Source organism: Portunus trituberculatus, chromosome 21, assembly GCF_017591435.1.
Source record: "Portunus trituberculatus isolate SZX2019 chromosome 21, ASM1759143v1, whole genome shotgun sequence".
Lineage (NCBI taxonomy): Eukaryota > Metazoa > Arthropoda > Malacostraca > Decapoda > Portunidae > Portunus > Portunus trituberculatus.
Genome location: NC_059275.1, coordinates 14,159,960 through 14,182,033, shown reverse-complemented (window position 1 = coordinate 14,182,033; position 22,074 = coordinate 14,159,960). Strand labels below are relative to the sequence as shown.

Below are 22,074 nucleotides of genomic sequence, written 5' to 3'. Positions count from 1 at the left end.
GAAGAGACTCATCACTGTGGTGGTGGTGGTGATGGTAGTGGTGGTGGTAGTAGTAGTAGTAGTAGTAGTAGTAGTAGTAGGAGGAGGAGGAGGAGGAGGAGGAGGAGGAGGAAGGAAGGAAGAATAAGATGTGGTGATAGATGAATACCTAGTAGTAGTAGTAGTAGTAGTAGTAGTAGTAGTAGTAGTAGTAGTAGTGGTAGTAGCAAAAGTGTTAGGAGTAATAACAAAGTAAAAAAAAAGAGCTAATAAAAGCGTTCAAGGACAAACAGAAAAAGAATAAGAAAAAACAATAAGAAATAAAAATAGGAACAGCAGCAGCAGCAGCAGTAGAAACAACAACAACAACAACAACAACAACAACAACAACAACAACAACACTATACAACAGCTAGACTTAACACACATAGCAGTTACAATCCACATTCAACCACCATCGTTCCGTACCCCTAATCCCTTGACAAAGTACTGCCACTGAACCCTATGTTCCTTTGTACTGTTCCTTCTGCAGCCACACCACCACCACCACCACCACCACCACCACCACCACCACCACCACCACCACCACCACTACCACCACCACCGTCACCATCTTCCTCCCGCCAGATACTTTAGGTCCTCGCCTCATTAAAAAAGAACACCGTAGGAAGGAAGGAAGTAATTAAAAGTATGAGTGGCACCTCGTTATAAGGACAGTACTTACCAGGGTCGCGGGGAAAAGTTACTTAATTCAGAGGAAGGGAAGAGAGGAAAGTAGGCATGTGAGGTGATAGTGGATAGGGGAATGTGGATAGGCGGCTGTGGATGGGAGATGGTGGATAGTGATGATAGGTTGGTGTGTTTGTGTTTGTGTGTTTGTGTGTTGCTTTTTTTTTCTTTCTTTCTCAAATCTATTTTTTTGTTTATTCTATTTTTTTTTTTAGGTACAATGAACGTGTCTTTTGATAATTCTTTCTCGTTAATCATTTTTTTATTTGTCTTTTTAACAGTTTTATGAACCTAAGCTTTATAGTTTAATTTTTTTTACTCGACTTTATTATTTTTTTCCATCGACAGTCCTTACAGTACAGAAATAAAGGCAACAAATTCGTAAAAATCGTCAATCATTACCCAGAAAAATATTTAAAACAACCAAATCAATGCAGGAGAATCAGGACAAGGCTTTAGCACCTTCATTATGACAAACACCACCTGAAACCCAACACGGACCAGCTAATTTACTGTCAATGAGATTAATTAAACAGAAATCAGTGTTGGAATGGCAAGCCCCCGCGTGAAGCCTGGGAGCGTTAGATTAGTAGAGACAGTACATGAATCAGAGGGGATGTTTACGTGTTAACCTGTCCTAATCTGTCCCACCTGTCTCACCTCCCTCCTGTCTTCACCTGTCTCATTGCCTGCTATCTGTCTCTTGTCTATTTTACCTTCCCTACTTACCTTACTTCTGTCCTTACCTGCATCTTGTTCTCATCTGCCTTCCCGCCTTACCTGTCTTCCATCTTTACCTGTCTCCTTTCCTTACCTTTGCCGTCTCCCTCCCTGAAAGTACTGTTGTGTGTTGGGGTCTTTTTCCTGTTTTCTTTTTTCATTTCCCTTGTCTTTTCCTTCTTATTTTTTCTTCTCTTTCCTCTTCTCTTCCTGTGTTCCTTTAGTTTCTCTCCTTTAGTTCTCCTGTCTTTTTTTCTTTTGTGTTATACTGTGATTCCCTTGTTTTCTTTTTCTTTCTTTCTTTCTTTCCTTCCTTCTTTATCTGCTCACTTTCCTTTCTCTTATCTTCTATATCTTTTCCGTCTCGTTTATTCTCCTTCGTTGTCTCTTTCCTTTCTTCCATTTCTTTACTTCCTCATTCCATTTTTCCTTCCCTCCGCACTCTTTATCCGTCCATCCCTTATTCCTCCTTCCCTCCTTCCCTCCTTCCCTACCAAACTACGTAAATAAAAATAAAGACCAATTCACATACATAATGCAGACGAGATTTAATGACTGAAACAATAAAAAATAAGATGAAAATAGATAATAATGTAAACAGAAACTTAAATGTAAACGCTCCAATTCACACCTGTACAAATTAGGTAAACAACTTAATCAATATGCAGTTGCAGGCGACACAGGTACGGGGCCAGGACAGGTAATGTTATACAGGTGTGTGGGAACTTTGGGCACCTCGAGACCTCTTTTCTCTCCCCCTCTCTATATTTTTGCTAATCTTTTCCTAACTTTTTGAAGGAGAAAAGTTACGGAGGAGAGAAGGTTGGAGAGTGGAGGAGAGAGACGAGAGGTGAGAAGTTACAGAAGATTGGCTGAATATTCTGAAATGTTTTATGTTTACACTTTTTTGCTGGAACGTCAAGAGAAGAAAACTGACTAAAAGAGTAAAAGAAAAAAAGATAAAGTCGAAGATAAGGTAAAGAAGAGAGTGATGAGTAAGAGGAAGATGATGATGATGATGAGGAGGAGGAGGAGAAGGAAGAGGAAAAGGAGGAGGAGGAGGAGAAGGATTACATAGGAAGAATAAATATCAGAAAAGTAGTGCTCTATAACAATGATGTCTGGTAAAATGAAGATGACAACAAGGAAGAGGAAGGGGAAGAGGAGGACGAAGAGAAAGACGAGGGAGTTGAATTGAGTCACAACTTTACATAACACAACAGACCTTTCGGTATGACATAAGATTGAACTGGAAAGAAAACAGGAACGATTGTTAGGAAAAAAATAAATAAAACGATTCTGCTTGAAAATAAAAGGGATCTGATTTTGTTAATAGAAATAAAGGATTGGATTCTTATGAAAAAAAGTTGTGAAAAGATATGAGCCTGTTAGAAAAATTCGATTCTGAAAAAAGGTCGACTAAGTAGTAAAAAAGACTTGATCCTGTTAAATTCTAAATAAAAGGATTAAATTCTGCTGAAAGAGTATCAAATAAAAACGACTCTGTAAAAGAAAGATTCGATTCTGGTAAAATTGTAAATAAAAGGATTAGATTCTACTAAAAAAAGGCATTGTAGACAATTTTTGAATCGAGATATAATTATTCAAAGTACACGACGGATGTGCCGAGTGACTAGTAGCGGCATAGATTCTTCAATTTGCCAGCGTCCCTCACGTCAAGAGCGCAACAATAGCATCCAATAGCGGTTCAATTCAATTCTGAGATATTCGTTTCAAAATTGCATTTTTTCCCCTCAGTTTTTAATCTCGATACGAAATATGAAGTTTGTCTGTGTGTGTGTGTGTGTGTGTGTGTGTGTGTGTGTGTGTGTGTGTGTGTGTGTGTGTGTGTGTGTGTGTGTGTGCGTCTGTGTGTGCTTCTGCGTGTGCGTGTGCATGTGTGCGCCTGTGTAAGCGTCCGCGTAGGTATCCCTGTACGTATCTCAGTGTGAGTGCGTGCGTGACTGTGTCCGTTAAGTTGGATGGCCACGAATAGATTAGACAATTAAGGACTACCTGAGACAATCCCTTTTAATCTTGCACCTAATTATTCCCCGCCTCCTGAGTTCACTTGACGCTCCTGCCTGGCTTCACCGCTCACCTGATTACCTGTGCACATAATTACCGGCCGTGGGAAGAGCGACAGGTGACACGCGCTCGTTATTCAGGTAAAAAAATGACACCCTTGGAAAAAATGACACAGTGGGAAAAATGACAAGAGTAAAATTAGTATAGGTAAAAATGTCAACAGAAAAAAAGAAAAATGGCAGGTGAGAATGATAGAGATACTAGGATGATAGGAATGGGATGATGAAAAGTGTACAGGTGAAAGTAAAAGAAAATGACATGACAAGGGAGATGGTTGAAATGGCGCTTGATGAAATGATATTGGAAAAAAAGGAGGGGAAATAGGAGGGGACAATCGGTAAAAAGGAGAAAATATATATGAAAGAACAACTGCAAAATATAACACAAAGGGAGTTAAGGAAAAAAAAAAAATGTCATAGGAAAAATAGATATGGGAAAAAATGGCAAGTAACTTAACCTAACCAGAGAAAGAAAAAACAAACAAACATAGAAAGTAAAGTTCCCATGAAAATAAAGTTCAAGGAAAAAAAGACCGTATGATAAAAGAGATTACAGTAAAAACAATAGAAGGTCACACAGGGAAAAGGTCCAAGTAAATTAGGTCACAGGAAAAGAAAAGGTCAGGTTAATTTTTCCCTCATACTTTCCCTGACAAATTTTCTGTGTATATTTTTTTCCTGCAACATTCCAGCACCTGTATTTTTTGGAGAGCATTTTTCCCTCGGGACATCAATACTCGTACCTTTATTTTTCCAGAGAGAGAGAGAGAGAGAGAGAGAGAGAGAGAGAGAGAGAGAGAGAGAGAGAGAGAGAGAGAGAGAGAGAGAGAGAGAGAGAGAGAGAGTAATGACCGTGATACATACGTTGAATTTAGTTAAGTAACTGATTAAATAAGATACAATTATTTACTCCTATACATAAAACAAGACATCTTGGCGAGGTAATGAGAGCGTTGCTGAAAGAGGTGCAAAAGCGTGATAATTAATGGGTTAAATGCTTGTTAGAGAATGGAAAAGGTTAGAAAGTGAACGTTCAAATGCTGAGCACGTGAAAAACCGACAAACTGATTGACGGATTGGCTGAATGAATGACTGAATGATTGTCTGTTTTGTTATTTGTCTGATTGATAGACGGACTGACACACTGACAAACAGCAATAAACAAAATAAACACAGATTCGGACTGCAATAAATGGCAATATGAATTAACCACCACCTATGCAATTTTTATCGTTATTCATATTGCATTAACATTTACAGTGGTGTGCGATAGACATTTAATAGGAAATAGATTGGGTTATTAAATGCCAGGTAATTATATGCAAGGTCGGCTCGCACAGGTGTGAAATGAAGCCAACAGGAGCAGGCAGCCAGGCAGGTAGGTAGGCAGGTAGGCAGGTGCTAACTAATCACGGCTAGTCGAGGACAGGCCAACAAATGGGATAATTAACGAGGATAGATTGAATGACATGTAACTAATGCAATCTCGTCTAGCACAGGTGTGATAATGAGTGGGCCTGCAGGTGCGTGCGTGAAAGAAGGGACAAGTGACGATGGAGACAAAGCTAAGATGATGAGGGTTAAGGAGGGGAGAGGTAGGTAAACACTAATAGGTGGTTAGCTTTTTTTTTTTTTATTTATTCCATGTGGGCTTTTCACGGGAGTTTATGGGCTAAAGGGGATACTTTTTGGGGTACCTCCTATCTCAAAGCCCACCCGCTAGGAAACCGTTGCCCCGAGTGAGGAAGCCCAACCTACACTCGGACCGTGGATAGAATTCGAACCCGTGCGCTTGGAGACACCTCGAACCCCAAAGCGCGCAAGTTAGGTGAGCTTAAGACTGGTTTCGTAAATATTGTCATGCTAGAAAGGGTTAGGTAAATATTACGTTTTGTTTTGTTAAGTAAGGTTAGGCAAAAAACTGGTCAGTTAAATTAAGGTAAGGTAAATATTAGATTAGGTTTGGTTAGATAGAATTGATTTTAGGTTAAGTAAGTAATGTGAGCAAAGGTAGATGCTATTAGGTAATCTTATGTAAGGCAAATATCAATTTAGTTCAGATGAGACAAAATAAAGTAAGGTAAAACATATGCTATAAGTTAGCTTAGATGAGTCAAAATAGGTCAGATACCTGGTTGAGTTAGGTAAGACAAAGATGAAATAAAACTATAGATGAATACCAATTAAGGACACAAGGAATAAACAACTACAGTTATAACAGAGGAACTTAAGAACACTCTCAGAACCTTATTGCCACCTTTCCTCGTTAGGCCACCCCCCCTTTCACTTCACGCTCCAACGATCAAACATTACCAGAGGCAACACAATGGACTACAGAGTTTTGCACCAACTTACCTGACCTACCTGCCCTAATTAGGCAAACTCTCCTAAAGGTAAATGACCTCATCCCACCTACGTCGTCAGGAGCAGGTGTAGGATGGAGGACGGAGTGGAGAGAGGAGGAGAAGGTGGAAGGCTGGGATGGATGGTGGAAGGTGAGAGTGGAAGGAACAAGGCAAGGTTGGAGTGGAAGATAGAGGATGGAGAAGGTGGGAACATGTGGAAGCAGTTGAGGGTGGAAAGTATGATGTGGTGGGGAATGGAAACTGGAGGGAAAGAGTGAAAGGTACAAAGGGAGGCTGGGATGGAAGGTACGAAGTGGATGAAGAATGATGAGGAGAGGGAGAGAGAGAGGCTTTCATGAACTAACTAACAGGAGGGAAGAAGCTGTACTGTAGGATGGAGGGAGAAGGTTGGAGGTTGTGGAAGTGGCTGGGATGAAGAATAAGATGAAGTGTGTGAGTGGCGAGTCGAGGTGGACACTTTTACTAACCCAACCTAATATAACTTACCCTCATCTTACTGAAGGTAGAAGTTTATGAGGTAGATAGAGGAAGGAATGAAAAGGTAGACTATTAAAATATTTCTTAAAAGCTGTTCTCTGAAATACATGAGAACATAAGGTAATAAATCAGTTAGTTAATCAGCCATTTAGCCACTCAGTTGCTTTATTTAGGTAGTCAGTCAGTCAGTCAGTAAGTTAATTAAAATCCAAGGTAAAAAAATAATTAGACTATAAATATTTCTACTCAAAAGAGAAATTGGTAAGGGAGAGAAAGAAAGGGGGAGAAAATTTAATAGGAGAGATGAGTTCTGGGAATGGTTTAATGGAGGTGAGGGGTGGGAGCAGGGAGAGAAGGGTGAGGGGAAAGGGATGAGGAGAAGGAATGAGGGGACGAATAGGTTATGACTCTTGATTAAAATGTTCGCATCTTTTTCGCATTGCCACAGGGAAATTCTGATGGAAGGGAAGGGAAGGGAAGGGAGTAGATGAAGGATATGGGAGAGGCAGGTGATGTGAATGAAAAGAAGAGAACATGATACTAAGGGAAGAAAAAGAAGAGTAGGGGAAAGTGTAAGGAAAGGGTATGAATGCAAGAGAAGGGAAGAAAGATAGAAAGCAGGAGAGAAGAGAAGGAAAATGAAGGAAAGGAAAAGGAGAGAGATAGGAAAAGTAAAGGAAATAAGACAGAAAGATAGGAAAAGACGGAAATAAAGGGAAAATAAAGGAAAGATAAATAAAGAATGGAAAGAAGAAAACGAGAAGAGAATAGAAAAATAGGAATATAAGAAGAACAGAATGAAAAGGAGTGAAATGGAAATCATTGCAAAGAAAGGGAAGAGAGGAGAAGGAAAGCGAAAAGAGAGGAAAAGATAAAGGAAAATAAAGGAAAGAGGAGGAGGAGAGATGCACGTACAGATAGACATAAAACTGTGCAGTGTAATATCTCCACGCGACCCCAATACCTCGTCAATAACAAGAGGGAAATGGAATAAGAAAAAAAACTAACGAAATTAATAAAACGAACGAATGAACGGACAACTTAACGAAAACGACAATTAATAACAACAACAACAACAACAACGAAAACAAAAGGACATAGATAATAAACAACAACAATAAACAACAACAACAAAAAAGTGACCCCACTCTATCACATCCGTGAATAATAATAAAAAAAAAATAGCAAAAAATAAAAAGATCAATAAACTCACCCCACAGATTGACATTTCACGACCTCGCCCTTGCCCCTCCACCCCCTCAACACCCCCTTTGCCTCGTCCACCCCCTCAACGCCGCCCCCTTGCCCCCGTAAAATAAATAAATAACCATACACGGCCAAAATTTGATCTTGTGGGACCAAATTTTCCGAGAGAGAGAGAGAGAGAGAGAGAGAGAGAGAGAGAGAGAGGTAGAATTTGGTGATGGTTCAGGAAGAGGAAATAAAAGAGAAGACAAAAGAAGATAAGGAAAGTGGGAAGGATATTAGACATATAGGAGAGAGAAACATGGAAGAGGACAGGGAATAGAAAGGAAAAGATAAGAGAAGAAAAGATAAGAGGAAAACGATAAAAAAATAGAGATGAAGTAGAAGAAATAACGTGTTTTTCTTATTGTTCTTTTCTATTTTCTTTTCTTTCTTTCTTTCTTTCCTTCTTTTCTATCTATCTTTCTTTCTTTTCTTTTCTTTCGTTCTTTCTCTCTTTCGTCTTTTCTTTCTTCTTTACTTCTCATTCCTGTTCTCATTTTCGCTGTCTTTCTTTTCTTTATCTAAACTTTACAGCATCACAGTATATACATAGAAGTCACAATGCCACGTAGCACTCACAAAGGTTTGGTATGATCGTGTATTGGCTATGTATACTTGCGCTTTGGCTTAAACCCTTCAGCACCAGGACGAGTTTTTCATTTTCATTCTTGTTACTATGTGGCGATTCTATACACCTTCAGAAACATATGCTGGGATTAAAAAATAGTAAAGACTCTGTCCATTATTTTTTGACCTCCATAAACTCTTCGTAATGGAAATAAAATCATCTAATCGTACCCAAAAATCAAGGTAAAAATGCGTCTATGTATTAAAGAGCCAATCTTCTTTTTTTTTTTCTCGTAGCTCTATTAAAAAAAAAAGTAAAAAGCAGTATTATATTTTACTGTTATTTCTCTTCTTCCCTTTCGTCTTCTTATTAGTGTTAACGAGCAGACCATTTAACAGTGGTACACACACACACACACACACACACACACACACACACACACGGGACGCTTACAAAATCCGTCAATTTGTTTGTATTTTCTTTTTAATCTCCCGCTTGAAATGTTTTTATCTTGTTGAAGAAATTAATATTTTTTTCCATTTAAGCGCGGATTATTTGTCATCCATCTATCCATCTATCTGTCTCTCCGTCGGTCTCTGTTTGTCTGTCTGTCTGTCTGTCTGTCTGTCTGTCCGCCTAAATTTCTGTCTATGTTTCTGTGCGCTTGTTTGTTATGTTTGTCACTCGGCTGCCTGTGTGTGTGTGTGTGTGTGTGTGTGTGTGTGTGTGTGTGTGTGTATGCAGGAGGGGCAACTGACCAAGGGTAATAAAAAAAAAAAAAAAGAGCCCCATTTGGTTGCCAGTTTCCTTAAAATTCAAGTGGGTTAACCAAAATTCAGGGACAAATGTCTTGAGACCTCCCTCATAAAAGAAGTGTGTGTGTGTGTGTGTGTGTGTGTGTGTGTGTGTGTGTGTGTGTACGCGCGAGCGAGTTTGAAAATGGATGGGTCTCTCTCTCTCTCTCTCTCTCTCTCTCTCTCTCTCTCTCTCTCTCTCTCTCTTTAACGGAGAAGGAAAGAAAATGATTTAAGGACGAGAATATGAAAAAAATAAAATAAAAATACAAGAAAAGGAAATATGGGAGGAGGAGGAAAAGAAAGGTAGAAACGAACCTCTCTCTCTCTCTCTCTCTGGGTCACGCACCTCCCTAATCTCTAATCACAACTCTCGAGCTTCCTGATTGGTTGTCTTATAATAACCATCCCCTCGTTACGTTTTCTTTCGTTAGCCATCGTTTTCTATCACCGTCTCTCGCTATTCTGATTCAATAATGGAAGCGAAAAGACGAAGGAAGAAGAGGAGAGGAAAGAAAGATAAGGGACAAAGATGAGAAGTGAGATAAGTGAAGTATATAAAGAAGAAAGAAGGAGAGAAAGGAGGAAGTGATGAAGGAGGAAGAGGAGGAAGATATGAGGAGGTAAAGGAAGGAAGATGATGAGTAAAAAAGAAAGAAAGATCGTTGTTATCATGAGAGTGAGTGTGATGAAGAGCTGGCTGGGTTGACTCTCTCTCTCTCTCTCTCTCTCTCTCATGTCAATAGGGAAATATTTCAGACTGAGAATGTGAGAAAATTCAAACTAAGGCATAACTCTCTCTCTCTCTCTCTCTCTCTCTCTCTCTCTATTCCTCACTTTTTCACTTTTATTGTCTATTATCTTTTTGCGGTTCCTATTTCCGTTTTTTTATGACTTTTACAAAACTGTTGGTGTGTATCATTTCGTTTTCTACACATTTTTACATGATTCTTTTCCCCCGTTTTCTTTCTCACCGTCCCATTTTATCGTTATTTTTCCCGGAATCCACTTTAGTTTATTCCATTTTTGAACGTAACTTTATCCTATTTTTTTTTTCCGGCGGCGTGGATGTTAGCGAGCTTGCTTAATAACAACGTGGTGATACAGACTTCGATTCCATGGTGGCTGGAGATGATTCATTCTCCTCGTTCTCATCTCTTTTCCCTCCGTAACTCAGGTGGAAAATGAGTATCTGGTGAGTGACATTGCTCGGGTGACGGCTTTAAGCACACACACACGTAGGAATTCTTGAAACGTGCAGGATTTTTTTTAGGGCGTCAAGTTGGAGGTTCATGAAGCTCTCCACCAAAATAGATCTTCGCCACAGAGAGCTATCGTGACCTTCCTCCACCTAATCTTTTCTCCAACTGCATTCCAAAAGGTTTTAGTTGAAGTTGAAGTGAGATGGGTATGTTTAAGGTGCGTTTTATGGTTCTACTGGCAGATTAATGAGTCTTTTACGTTATTAACTGGAGAAATAGTCTTAAGAATCCGGCTTATCATCTCTGTGGCCTTTGAAAATAGTGGTGGTGAAGGAGCAAAGCATTTCTGAAGATGGGCCTTAAGGAGCTGTCAGTTCGTGTGTGAGTAGTGGATTTCCCTCCAACCACGCCTGTCCTATCCTGTCCTATTGAGTGTGAGGATCTTATGAATGCCTCGAGTATAGCCCCCTTATGAATGTTGAATAGCTGTGACTGGGAAGGCAATGGCTGAGTAGGAAAGCGTTCTCCCACTATGTCGAGGCTTGAATGAGTCTTGCTACCGTCTCTATTATAAATGAATACGGTGGTCCTTTACGTTGCATTATTGGGTGTTGGTTGAGTTGCTAGGTGTTAAGCAGCTGTGTGGATGGGTGCTATGGGTTGGTTGGTGTTAAGGACTTGTGTGGATGAGTGCTATGGGTTCGTGGGTGTTAAGGACTTGTGTGGATGAGTGCTATGGGTTCGTGGGTGTTAAGGAGCGTGTGGATGAGTGCTATGGGTTGGTGGGTTTTAAGGAGTTTGTGGATGGGTGTTATGAGATAGCTGGGTATTAGGGAGTTGTGTTGATGGTACTGTGAGGTACGTCGCTGGGTGTTAAGGAATGGTGTCTTGGTAAACCTGCATGGATGAAAGGCGATCACAGACGTCGTTGTGTATGAGAACTTAAGAAGATAAGGGAGGCCACAAAAGCGAGTCACATCTATTCGTCTCAGTTCTCATAATGTAACATACCTACCAGTTTCCTGTAAATGTGTGTTTTCGTACTAGAATGGAAGGCTAGGAATTCTGTCTATCTTTGTCACACTCCCTTCCAACTTCCCTAGAAAAATATAGATAAAATGAAATGAAAAAAAATATCAACGAAGGACAACAACACAAGTGGTATAATCCCATTTTTTGTTTTCTGTTAGGATTTTTATCCTTAAACTATTCATATCAAGGAAAAAATCAAAGTTTTCTAAAATACTCACCTTTGATAACCCAGTGCGACAAAAAGCACGCCAGTATTCTTTTCTGTTTCCTTGTCACAGTTCGTAAGCAAAGGAAGGAAAGGATGGATAAAAAACGTTTTCCTCGACACGGTATGCCAAGAGGAGGAGGAGGAGGAGGAGGAGGAGGAGGAGGAGGAGGAGAAAGAGAATAAGTATGAGAAAAAAGAGGAGAGGAAAGAGAAAATGTCGAGGAGGAGGAAGATGACTTGAAAGAGGAATGGAGGAGGATTAAGACGTGAATGAGAGAGAGAGAGAGAGAGAGAGAGAGAGAGAGAGAGAGAGAGAGAGAGAGAGAGAGAGAGTGTGTGTGTGTGTGTGTGTGTGTGTGTGTGTGTGTGTGTGTGTGTGTATTATGTTAGCATGTCCTTTGTTTTTCCCATACTCCCTTTCTGTCTGACGTCACGTCCTTCCCCTCAGTCCTCGCTCGCCGCCGCCTGAGGCTCACACGCTACGCCTCCTGCCTCTCGTTTCGCTCGGTTTACACTTGTGTATTGTGCTACCGTAAATATACTTTCATAATGGACTCAGGTGTCTCCATGCTACCCTGTTTTACGACAACTACCACAGTATGTGTGTGTGTGTGTGTGTGTGTGTGTGTTTGCAAATAGTTACAGCAGCGGATGTGAAAGGAAGCGGCGGCAGTGGCGGAGGGAGTCGCTGATCAAAACATTAAAGAAAGAAAATGGGGAACGTTTCTCTAACAGTACATCACAAACTTCGATAAAAATTTCTTCTTTATTGGTTTTTCTCAAGCTCGAACTACCTTTATAAATGAATGATAGCTGATACAAGTGGATTATAAGCAACAGCAGGTCTTCATGTTCTGATTAGGCTCCTAGAATGTCTGGTAGAAATGTACAGTTAGATGGTGGATAAGTGAAGGGAGTGGAAGAATGGAATAGAATAGAGTAGAATAAAGAGTGATAGAAGTAAAATAGGGTAGAGTAAGATGGAAATAAATCAAGGAGGCTGAGTGTCCCTAGCTTGCTTGGGCAGAGGGAGAAAGAGGGAAATTAAAAATATTTTCTACGAGTTCAGAGTTTTACGATTAAAAGATAAGCTGACTGACTGACTGACTGACTGACTGACAGACTGACTGATTGACTGATTGACTGATTAATTGATTCATGCATTTATTCATTTATTTATTCTCTGACTGACTGATGAACTGATTGACAGACTGCTTAACTGATTAATTTATTCTCTGACTGGCAGATGAATTGATTGACCGACAGACTCACTGAACTGACTTACTAACTGCGGCACACAGCAAGATTCTAAGGCGCCACACAACACTGGCGAACACTGGAACCCCAGCCCCAAAAAAGAACATTTCCAGTTACAGTTCAGCTCTGCGAGACTCCACCGTAATACTTCCTTGCAGCAATCATATCAATAAGCTTCCGGGTAATTCTGGAAAGCCAATATCTCGTTTATCCCTGCTAGATTGTCTGACTCATCTGCTTCTCGAGTTGCCTTACTGGAGGCGACGTTATAATCAGATTTGTTTGATTTACTCAGCTTTCAACGCGTTTTAGTGCCGTTGGCTTGTTCACGTCATCTGTATAAGAGAAAGGGTTTTAATGGAAATTGTGAGAATTAATAATTGAAAAATGTAAGGATAAGAAGACAAGCTTGATTTATCATCATTGCGTACATTTCCATTGGTGTCGTGTTCCAAGCTGTCCTCGTCTATTTCACTGTCAGCCTGTGAACTGCGAATGCTCAGAATCCAGTGTTCAGAAAGACGTGTTTTTTTTTTATGTAAGAGGAGAAAGCTGGCCAAGGACACCATAAAACGAAAAAAGAAAAGGCTTAAGTAGTTACCAGTTCCCTTGCAGTTCAGAGAGAGTTAGCCAAAAAAAGGGATAAATGTCTTGATGTGTTGATAAACATACATGTATCTGTCCGCTGCTGTTCACAACACGGAAGAAACTTGGTTAAAAGATCAATCAAGCCACAAATAAAGGGATGAAATAGACTTTGTAAAGCGATCACAAAAGTCCGGTTTTCGTTTATAAACAAAGAGCTGACAGTTGCATACAGAGGAACAGCTGCGAACACTACACAGGGTCCGAGACTGAAAGTGTGAATGATGTGTGTGGGTGTGTGTGGTGCCTTGTTTGGACCGCCCTTCTGGTACATGGGAGGATCTACATTGTTTCTTGATGTGTTTGTAAGCAATTTGGATAAGAGAAAAAACGAGGAATAGCATAGTAAATAAATATGTACATGAATATAATGCAACAGGAACATTGATATAGAAGATTTTACGACTCTCTCTCTCTCTCTCTCTCTCTCTCTCTTTCTCTAAGTGCAATGAAGCAACTTTGAGTCATCACACGGTCTGATAAACCTTCCCTAGAGTTACCTGACGTTAATTAGTGATCTCCTCTTTATCTTCACCTGTTGGCTTTGCGTTAGTCTTGAAAAATGTTTATTACACCTGCTTTGGGAGAGAGAGAGAGAGAGAGAGAGAGAGAGAGAGAGAGAGAGAGAGAGAGAGAGAGAGAGAGAGAGAGAGAGAGAGAGAGAGAGAGAGAGAGAGTAAAAGAAACACAAAAATATATGGTGGAAGGAAGAGAAAATAAGAGAACTAAAAGAGGAAGATCGGTCAAATTAAAGAAAGGCTGAAGGAGGAAAGAAAACAATAAAAAGGACGAAGAAGAAATGGAAGAATGGAAAGGTAAAGTGTAAAGATGAATAATGTTGAATAAAAGGGAAACTTGATAGAGAAAGTAGAATGTACGAAGATGGAGAAAGAAATTAGACAAAAAAAATATGAAGTGAAAAGAAGTAATAGAATTGAAGAGAGGTATAAGTGAAACCACTGAAGGAAAAAAAAATGATAAAAGGTATAAATAATTGAGAAAACTGAAGAGGAAAACAATATACGAACAAGAAAGAAAGAAAATAAAAGAAAAAAAAAACTGATGGAAAATTGGATACACACTAAAACAAAAAAAAAAAAAAAAAAAGAAAAAGAAATACAAAACAAAATTCCAGCAGAAAGAACATAAAAAAACGATTAGAAAAGAAAAAAACAAACACAGAAAATGAAACATAAGACACAAACACGAATCAAACAGAATAAAAAATGAAAAGGAAACAAAAACAAAACGAAAAATCAAAATATAAATTCAAAATCATGACAAGCCAACAAAACAAGAATAGAGCAGATGTAGACGGGTGGTTGGCGTCACCTGAGCCACGGCAACGCTCAGGTATAACTCGGTCAATTAACCTCGTGCAGGTGGAAATGTAATAGTGAGACTGCCTGAAGGTGACAGTGTTGACCGGAGCTGTGATAATAATGCAATAATGAACAAACTATGCTTCACTGAATGCTCGGGGCTAGAGAGAGAGAGAGAGAGAGAGAGAGAGAGAGAGAGAGAGAGAGAGAGAGAGAGAGAGAGAGAGAGAGAGAGAGAGTCAAGTAGATATAAATACAGACTCTGATAATACATAGAAATACATGATGATAATTCGTAATAAGATACTGATGATACATAACAAAGTCTCATCCAGGGCAATAATATATACCTCTGCTGAGCTCACACACACACACACACACACACACACACACACACACACACACACACACACACACACACACACACACACACACACACACACACACACACACACACACAAACTTCAATATTTGGTCTCGGTTTAATATTGTACTATACATATATTTTTCTACTTTCCGCGTGAGAGGATTTCTACATCTCTGGCGGCTCCTCATTCCTCCTGGTTTCATATGGTTTCAACTAACAATGGACGATTTAAACGACTCACAAGGGCCACCCGGACTCCTCTCTCTCAGGCTGGGAAAGTAAAGCAAATGGCCAGGCAGTGAAACAATATAACCGTCAATATTAATGAAAATTTCTGGTCTTATAAAAAAAAAAGAAAAATAAACTACACGAAAGATATTTAAACTTTATTATTCTTAACTTAATAATCAGACAGTAGAGAATCCTTAGTTTTTGTGTACGGTTTTTGATAATGTTGAGGTACCTACTGAGTGATTTCTTCTCTAATTTTCTTCTTTTGTCTTCCAGGGTCCACTTGTGTTAAGAGCAGCCCGGGGTTTTCTTCGCGGCCAGTGCCAAGATGTGAGTACTTCAGATGTTTTACTTCCCTCTTTTTGCATGTAGAGCACTGGGAGAGGAAAATTCTACTCCTAACCTTTTGATTGCTAGTGTCTTCCCAGCTTGATACTATAATTTTGTATAAGTTGTGGTGAGGATTTTAAAAGGCTACATTCCCAACAATAGGTGTCATCGAATGTTTTGTGAATTTTTTTGAATATTGTAGCTGAAACTCGGTAACGTTCCAATGTTTTCTGTTTTCAGGTGATAAAATTATTGTAACAGATTTAACCCCTTCAGTACTGGGACACATTTTTACCTTGGGTTTTGGATGTGATATATTTACATTAGGAAGGGTTTATGAATGTTAGAAGATTCATGACCAAAATCTTCACTATTTTAAAACCCACGCAATGTACGAGTACTATAAGAAATCAATAATTCGGTCAATGCAAAAAAAAAAAAAAAAAAAAAACAGTTTATTGAGCAGTTCATATTATTCTTAACTTAGGAAACGTGAGAAAATAGGGGACGCTGCAAGGAGACGTTTGCCCTACACGTGTCAGTCCCTGCACATGAAAATAAACTGGCAAGATTGTAGCGTAGCGTAAGCCAATAACGTGGATATAAGGCACTGCAAAAAAGAGAGAGAAAAGAAAAGAAACAGAAAATAAATAAGATGAAAACACGTAAAATGTGAAAACGAAATCTACTCCAACTGCAATATACACACGTCAGTTTTTGGCCACATTGGAAGTCTTGTGCTCATATTGAAGAAAGGAATGCGTAGTTTTCTTGGACTTGACATCAAAGGGAAGAGTTGCCCCGTGTGTGAGTCGACAGGCAATAAGTTTCTTCTGGGAACTTGTAAAAGGAGTACTACTAAAAGATGACAAAAAAAAAAAAAAAAAAAAAAAAAAAAACACGGGAGGGCATGAAGGGAGAGAAGGCAGGAAATATGAGAGAAGTGATTGTGAATGATGAAAGAAGGTGGAAAAAATTTATACCTACAAAGATATATATATATATATATATATATATATATATATATATATATATATATATATATATATATATATATATATATATATATATATATAGATAGATAGATAGATAGATAGATAGATAGATAGATAGATAGATAGATAGATAGATAGATAGATAGATAGATAGATAGAAGGACAGATATAGATAGATAGATAGATAGACAGATAGAGATAGATAGATAAACAAATATATATATATATATATATATATATATATATATATATATATATATATATATATATATATATATATATATATATATATATAGAGAGAGAGAGAGAGAGAGAGAGAGAGAGAGAGAGAGAGAGAGAGAGAGAGAGATTATATTGTTACACTGTATTCCAAGGAGATGCTGTTACTACCTGTGTTGTCTTTGTCAATCTTTATCTCTCAATCTTTTGTTCAAATCTTCGCTCTCCTTGATATAAAAAAAAAGACAAATATGATGAAACTCAAAAACAATCTTCTTTGGTATAAAGATACATATTTACAGGACATGACACACACACACACACACATACACACACACACACACACACACACACACACACACACACACACACACACACACACACACACACACACACACACACACACACACACACACACAAACACACACACTTGAAAGACGAGTAACACATCACACTCACTTCCACTACATTTAACTTTTCTCTCAATTTCAAGTCGTCTGATCTGCTGAAAACCTATCGATTCTCAAGTTACACAAGGAGACGGTCACTAGATCAAAGGATGGCAGGAAACTGGTTCTCAGGTAGAGTGGAAGCTAACTGGAATAGACTCAGTAATCATGATGTTAGAACTGAGTCAATAGGGGGATTTCTAAAGATGATTACATAAATACATAGAGATGGATAATAAGTAGAAATAGGTAAGTATATTTGCTATGTGTAAAGTCTGATGTCTTCTTGTAGCTTCCCCTTCCTCTTATCTCACGTTCTTATGGCTCGAGATTCAAGGGAAACAAAACAGTAAGAAAGAGTACAGCAGTTTTCTCAAGTTCTAGCCATAAATGTAGTAATTGACGAAACTTTATCTCATTAATTCCAACACACCTGCAACTTAGCCACACTCCCTGGTGCGAAATAACAAGCATACCAAATACATACCAATGAAAGCCGCGGAAATTCCAGCTTTTGGGACATTTCATTCCATTATTTTTTTTTCCTGAAGTTTTAAAGTCGAGGGAAAAATCTGAGAAAGGAACCTGCACGCTTATTTTATTATTCAGCATTACGGGACTCACATTAAAAGTTAGAGTGAAAAGTTGTTATTTTCACGACGCACCTTCTGTTAGGAGATGGAAGAGGAGGAGGAGGAGGAGGAGGAGGAGGAGGAGGAGGAGGAGGAGGAGGAGGAGGAGGAGGAGGAGGAGGAGGAGGAGGAGGAGGAGAAGGAGGAGGAGGGGGAGATGGAGGATTAGGAGCAGGAGGAGGAGGAGGAGGAGGAGGAGGAGGAGGAGGAGGAGGAGGAGGAGGAGGAGGAGGAGGAGGAGGAGGAGGAGGAGGAGGAAGGAGAAGGAGAAGGAGAAGGAGAAGGAGGAGATTGGTCAAGTTTATTAGATTTCACATGAAAGAGAGATAACTGAAGCAGGAAGAGGAGGAGGTGGTGGAGTAGAAGAAAATGAACAAGAACAATAATAAGAATAAGAAAGCAAAGTCAGAAGGAAAGATGAGGAGAGGAAAAGGATAAGAGAGAAAAGGAGGAAGGCAATACCAGGAAAAAAGGAGATTAAGAGACGAAGGGAGAGAACTGTTTTTTTTATATTTTTTTTTTATTATGGCCTATAGCGCCTGTAGGTATATTTGAGTTCAGCTTCCGCCCATTAGTGGAGCACGCAGTTTTATTTATAGTGGTACCCATATTAGGGCCCATATCACCACCCAAGCGTATCTTTGCTGTAACCACCTAGAACCTGGGTATCATGGCGACATATAGGTAACTTTAAACCACTCGACAATTTATAAAGTTTCAAGGCGGTAAGTGGTGTGATTCGAACCTACGTGTGAACGCCTGCCCGATCCCACGCTCACCACCTTATCCACTACGCCACCGTCTCCTTGGTTGATTTAACTGACTGACTGTAGGAAAGAAATGACTGATTGATCGATTGACTGACTGATTACGGGGCGAGGAGAGAAGGACTGAAGGAGAAAAGACGACAAATTCTTCCTTCTCGGAGTTTTTCTCTTTCTTCATTAATACCTTCCTGCAGGCGACGTGAAATGGTTTAACTAATTGGAGTAGCATATTGAAGTGTCTTTAGGCCTTATAGCGAGCGGAGAAAGAGGACTTCCTCCCCACACACACACACATACTAATATAGTTTGATAGATATTCATATATATATATATATATATATATATATATATATATATATATATATATATATATATATATATATATATATATATATATATATATATATATATATATATATATATATATATATATATATATATATATATATATATATATATATATATATATATATATATATATATATATATATATATATATATATATATTTACTGACCATAAACGTACTCATATCATAAATACAAAGCTTAATATTCAATGATATTCATGTAGTTATAAACAATAGCATTTGTAGTTTGCAGTCCACAGTGAAGCAATTAAGTAAAATCTTTATGAAATCACCATAAAAAGAAAAAGAAACTTAAAACAGAGAAACATTAAAAGATGACGAATTACATAAAACACACACACACACACACACACACACACACACACACACACACACACACACACACACACACACACACACACACACCTTAACTTCACTCCACTTACTCCCAGCGTCACCTGTCCTGCTTAAACCAAGAGGGCGTAAGAGGCTGGGCAGGGAAGGGGGCAGGTAAAGGAGGCAGGTGGCGGCGTCTTTCTCTCCATCTCTCCACTCTGCAACACTTACGGCAGGAAAAACACACACATGCGAGACACAACTCCAAGCCAGGGTTGTTTATTCAGCTAAGTGGTGGTGGTGGTGGTGGTGGTGGTGGTGGTGGTGGTCATAAAGGTCTCTTATCCTTTTTCTTCCTTTTTTACTATGGTATTAATTTAATTTTTCTTAGTTTTTCTTTTTTTTCTTCGGCCACTATTCCTTTTCTTTCCATTTTTCTTTCCTTTTTTGTTTTTGTCCTCCTCCTCCTCCTTCTCCTCCTCCTTCTTCTTCTCCTCCTCTTTTTTCTGCTTTTCCTTTCTTCCTCCTCTTCCTCTCGCTCTTCCTCCTCCTCTTTATGTTGCTTCTCCTTTTTTTTCCTCCTCCTTCAAGTTCTCTTCCTTTGCGTCACTTTCCTCGTCTTCTTCAATGCAGGGCCACCGAGGAGGAGGAGGAAGAGAAGGAGGAGGAGGAGGAGGAGGAGGAGGAGGTAGTGGTGGTGGTGTTGGTGGTGGTATCGACACACTATTAAAAGGGAATCAGACACGCGACGATGATGTCAAGGAGGATTACATGACACCCTCTTCACCAACACCATCGCCTACACCATTCCCACTCACCACCACTGTTCCCACTCACTCACCACTACTACCAGTCATCACTATTTCCACTCATCACCATTCCCAGTCATCAACATTCCCAGTCACTACCACTGAAATTCTCACTTTCTAATATTATTCACACTCATCACCATTCTTACTCACCACAACAATTCCCTCTCACCACCACTACTACCCACTCACCAACACCATTCACCACACACCACCACAATAGTCACATCTCACTACATAGTCTTCCTCACTCACCACTACTGCTATCTGCTATCCACTCACTAGCACCATTCACCACACACCACCACAATAGTCACATCTCACAACATAGTCTTCCCCACTCACCACTACCAAAGAAAACGGAGAGGTGGAAAGATTGCGCTATGAAGTCACGTTGCATATTCTCTTGTATGTTCTTGAGAAGTAGAAAATGAGAGGAGGTGAAAGTAAAGAAAGTTAATTACAAGGAGCTTAAAAAAGGAGATTTAGATTTTGTTGTGCTTTATTTTGCCTCTCGTTGTCAGATGGTCGTGGAAAGTGAAAGGAGAACTGGTGGATGTTGATGAAAGTTTGTGTGGATGATGGATAGTACTCGTAGTAAGTGGGGACAAACAGAAGAGTTCAAAGTTAAAGATGAAAATAACCAAATCAATGAGTTATGTATAAATAGAAGACGAAGAAGAAAAAGAAGAAGAAGAAGAAGAAGAAGAAGAAGAAGAGAACAAAACAACAACAATGATAATAACAACTAAACTAAAACATAAAAAAAAACATACAAGAACAACAAAACTTTAACATGAAATACACTAAGAAAAACGAAAAAAAGAAGACAAAAACGAAAACCAGTGAACGAAACATATAGGAAATTGGCTCAATACAAAATCAAATCAACACAAAATACAAACAACCAAAAAGGAACAGAAAATAAACTAGATAAAAGTAAAGAAAAAAAGGACTAAGTAAATAAAAGAAGCTGATTACCCGTAGATAGGAAACAGATAAGCCAATTTGAAGGCTAGTGATCAATTTGGCCAAGACAGGCAATGTTTCACTTCAATACTCTACAAACGGATGACTGGCAAATTACATGACCCTAGGGACACACACAGGGAAGGGGGGCTGAAGGCAGGGAAGAGAAAGAAGGAAGAAGGGAAGAAAGAGCAAAGAGTAGAGAGAGAATAGGAGATATAGGATGACTAAAGATGGAGGGAAGGTGAAGGAAAGGAGGAATAGAGGATAGAAGAGAGGATAGGAGATAGAAGGGATGGAGTGAAAGGTGAAGGAAATGGAGGAATAGAGGACAGAGGAAAGAATAGGAGAATAGGAGATACAGGGAAGTTTAGGATGGAGTGAAAGGTGAAGGAATGGAGGAATAGAGGACAGAGGAAAGAATAGGAGAAAAGGAGATACAGGGAAGCTTAGGATGGAGTGAAAGGTCGAGGAAATTGAGGACTGGAGGAAAGAGAAAAGAATAGAAGGAGAATAGGAGATGCAGGGAAGCTTAGGATGGAGTGAAAGGTGAAGGAATGGAGAAATAGAGGACAGAGGAAAGAATAGGAGAAAAGGAGATACGGGGAAGTTTAGGATGAAGGAAAAGATGGAGGAATGGAGGAATGGAGGAGAAAGGAAAGAAAAAAGGGAGAAAAGGAAATACAAGGAGGCGTAAGAAGAAAGGAAAGGGGATGGAAAAGAAGGAATGGAGGAGAGACAAAAAAGAATGGAAGAAATAGGAGATACAGAGAAACTTAGGATGTATGGGAAGGGGGATGAAAATATAGAAGAATAGAAGAGAGAGAAAAGAGAAGAGGGAGAATAGGAAATAAAGAGAGAGCTTAGGATGGAGGGAAAGATGGAGGAGAATGGAGGAGAGAGGAAAGAGAAAAAGGAGAATAGGAGATACAGGGAGGCATAGGATGGAGTGAAAGGTGGAGGAATGGAGGAAGCAAGGGAGATGGGGG

General features: G+C 39.2%; 1 protein-coding gene across 1 annotated transcript in view; it reads left to right on the top strand.

Moving 5' to 3' along the window:
* Positions 1 to 22,074, top strand: part of LOC123507164 (relaxin receptor 2-like) — a 214,617-nt gene that overhangs the window by 31,554 nt on the left and 160,989 nt on the right. Inside the window, 1 exon segment of the mRNA XM_045259820.1 lies at positions 15,509 to 15,562. The gene's annotated coding sequence lies outside the window, so the exon portion shown is untranslated.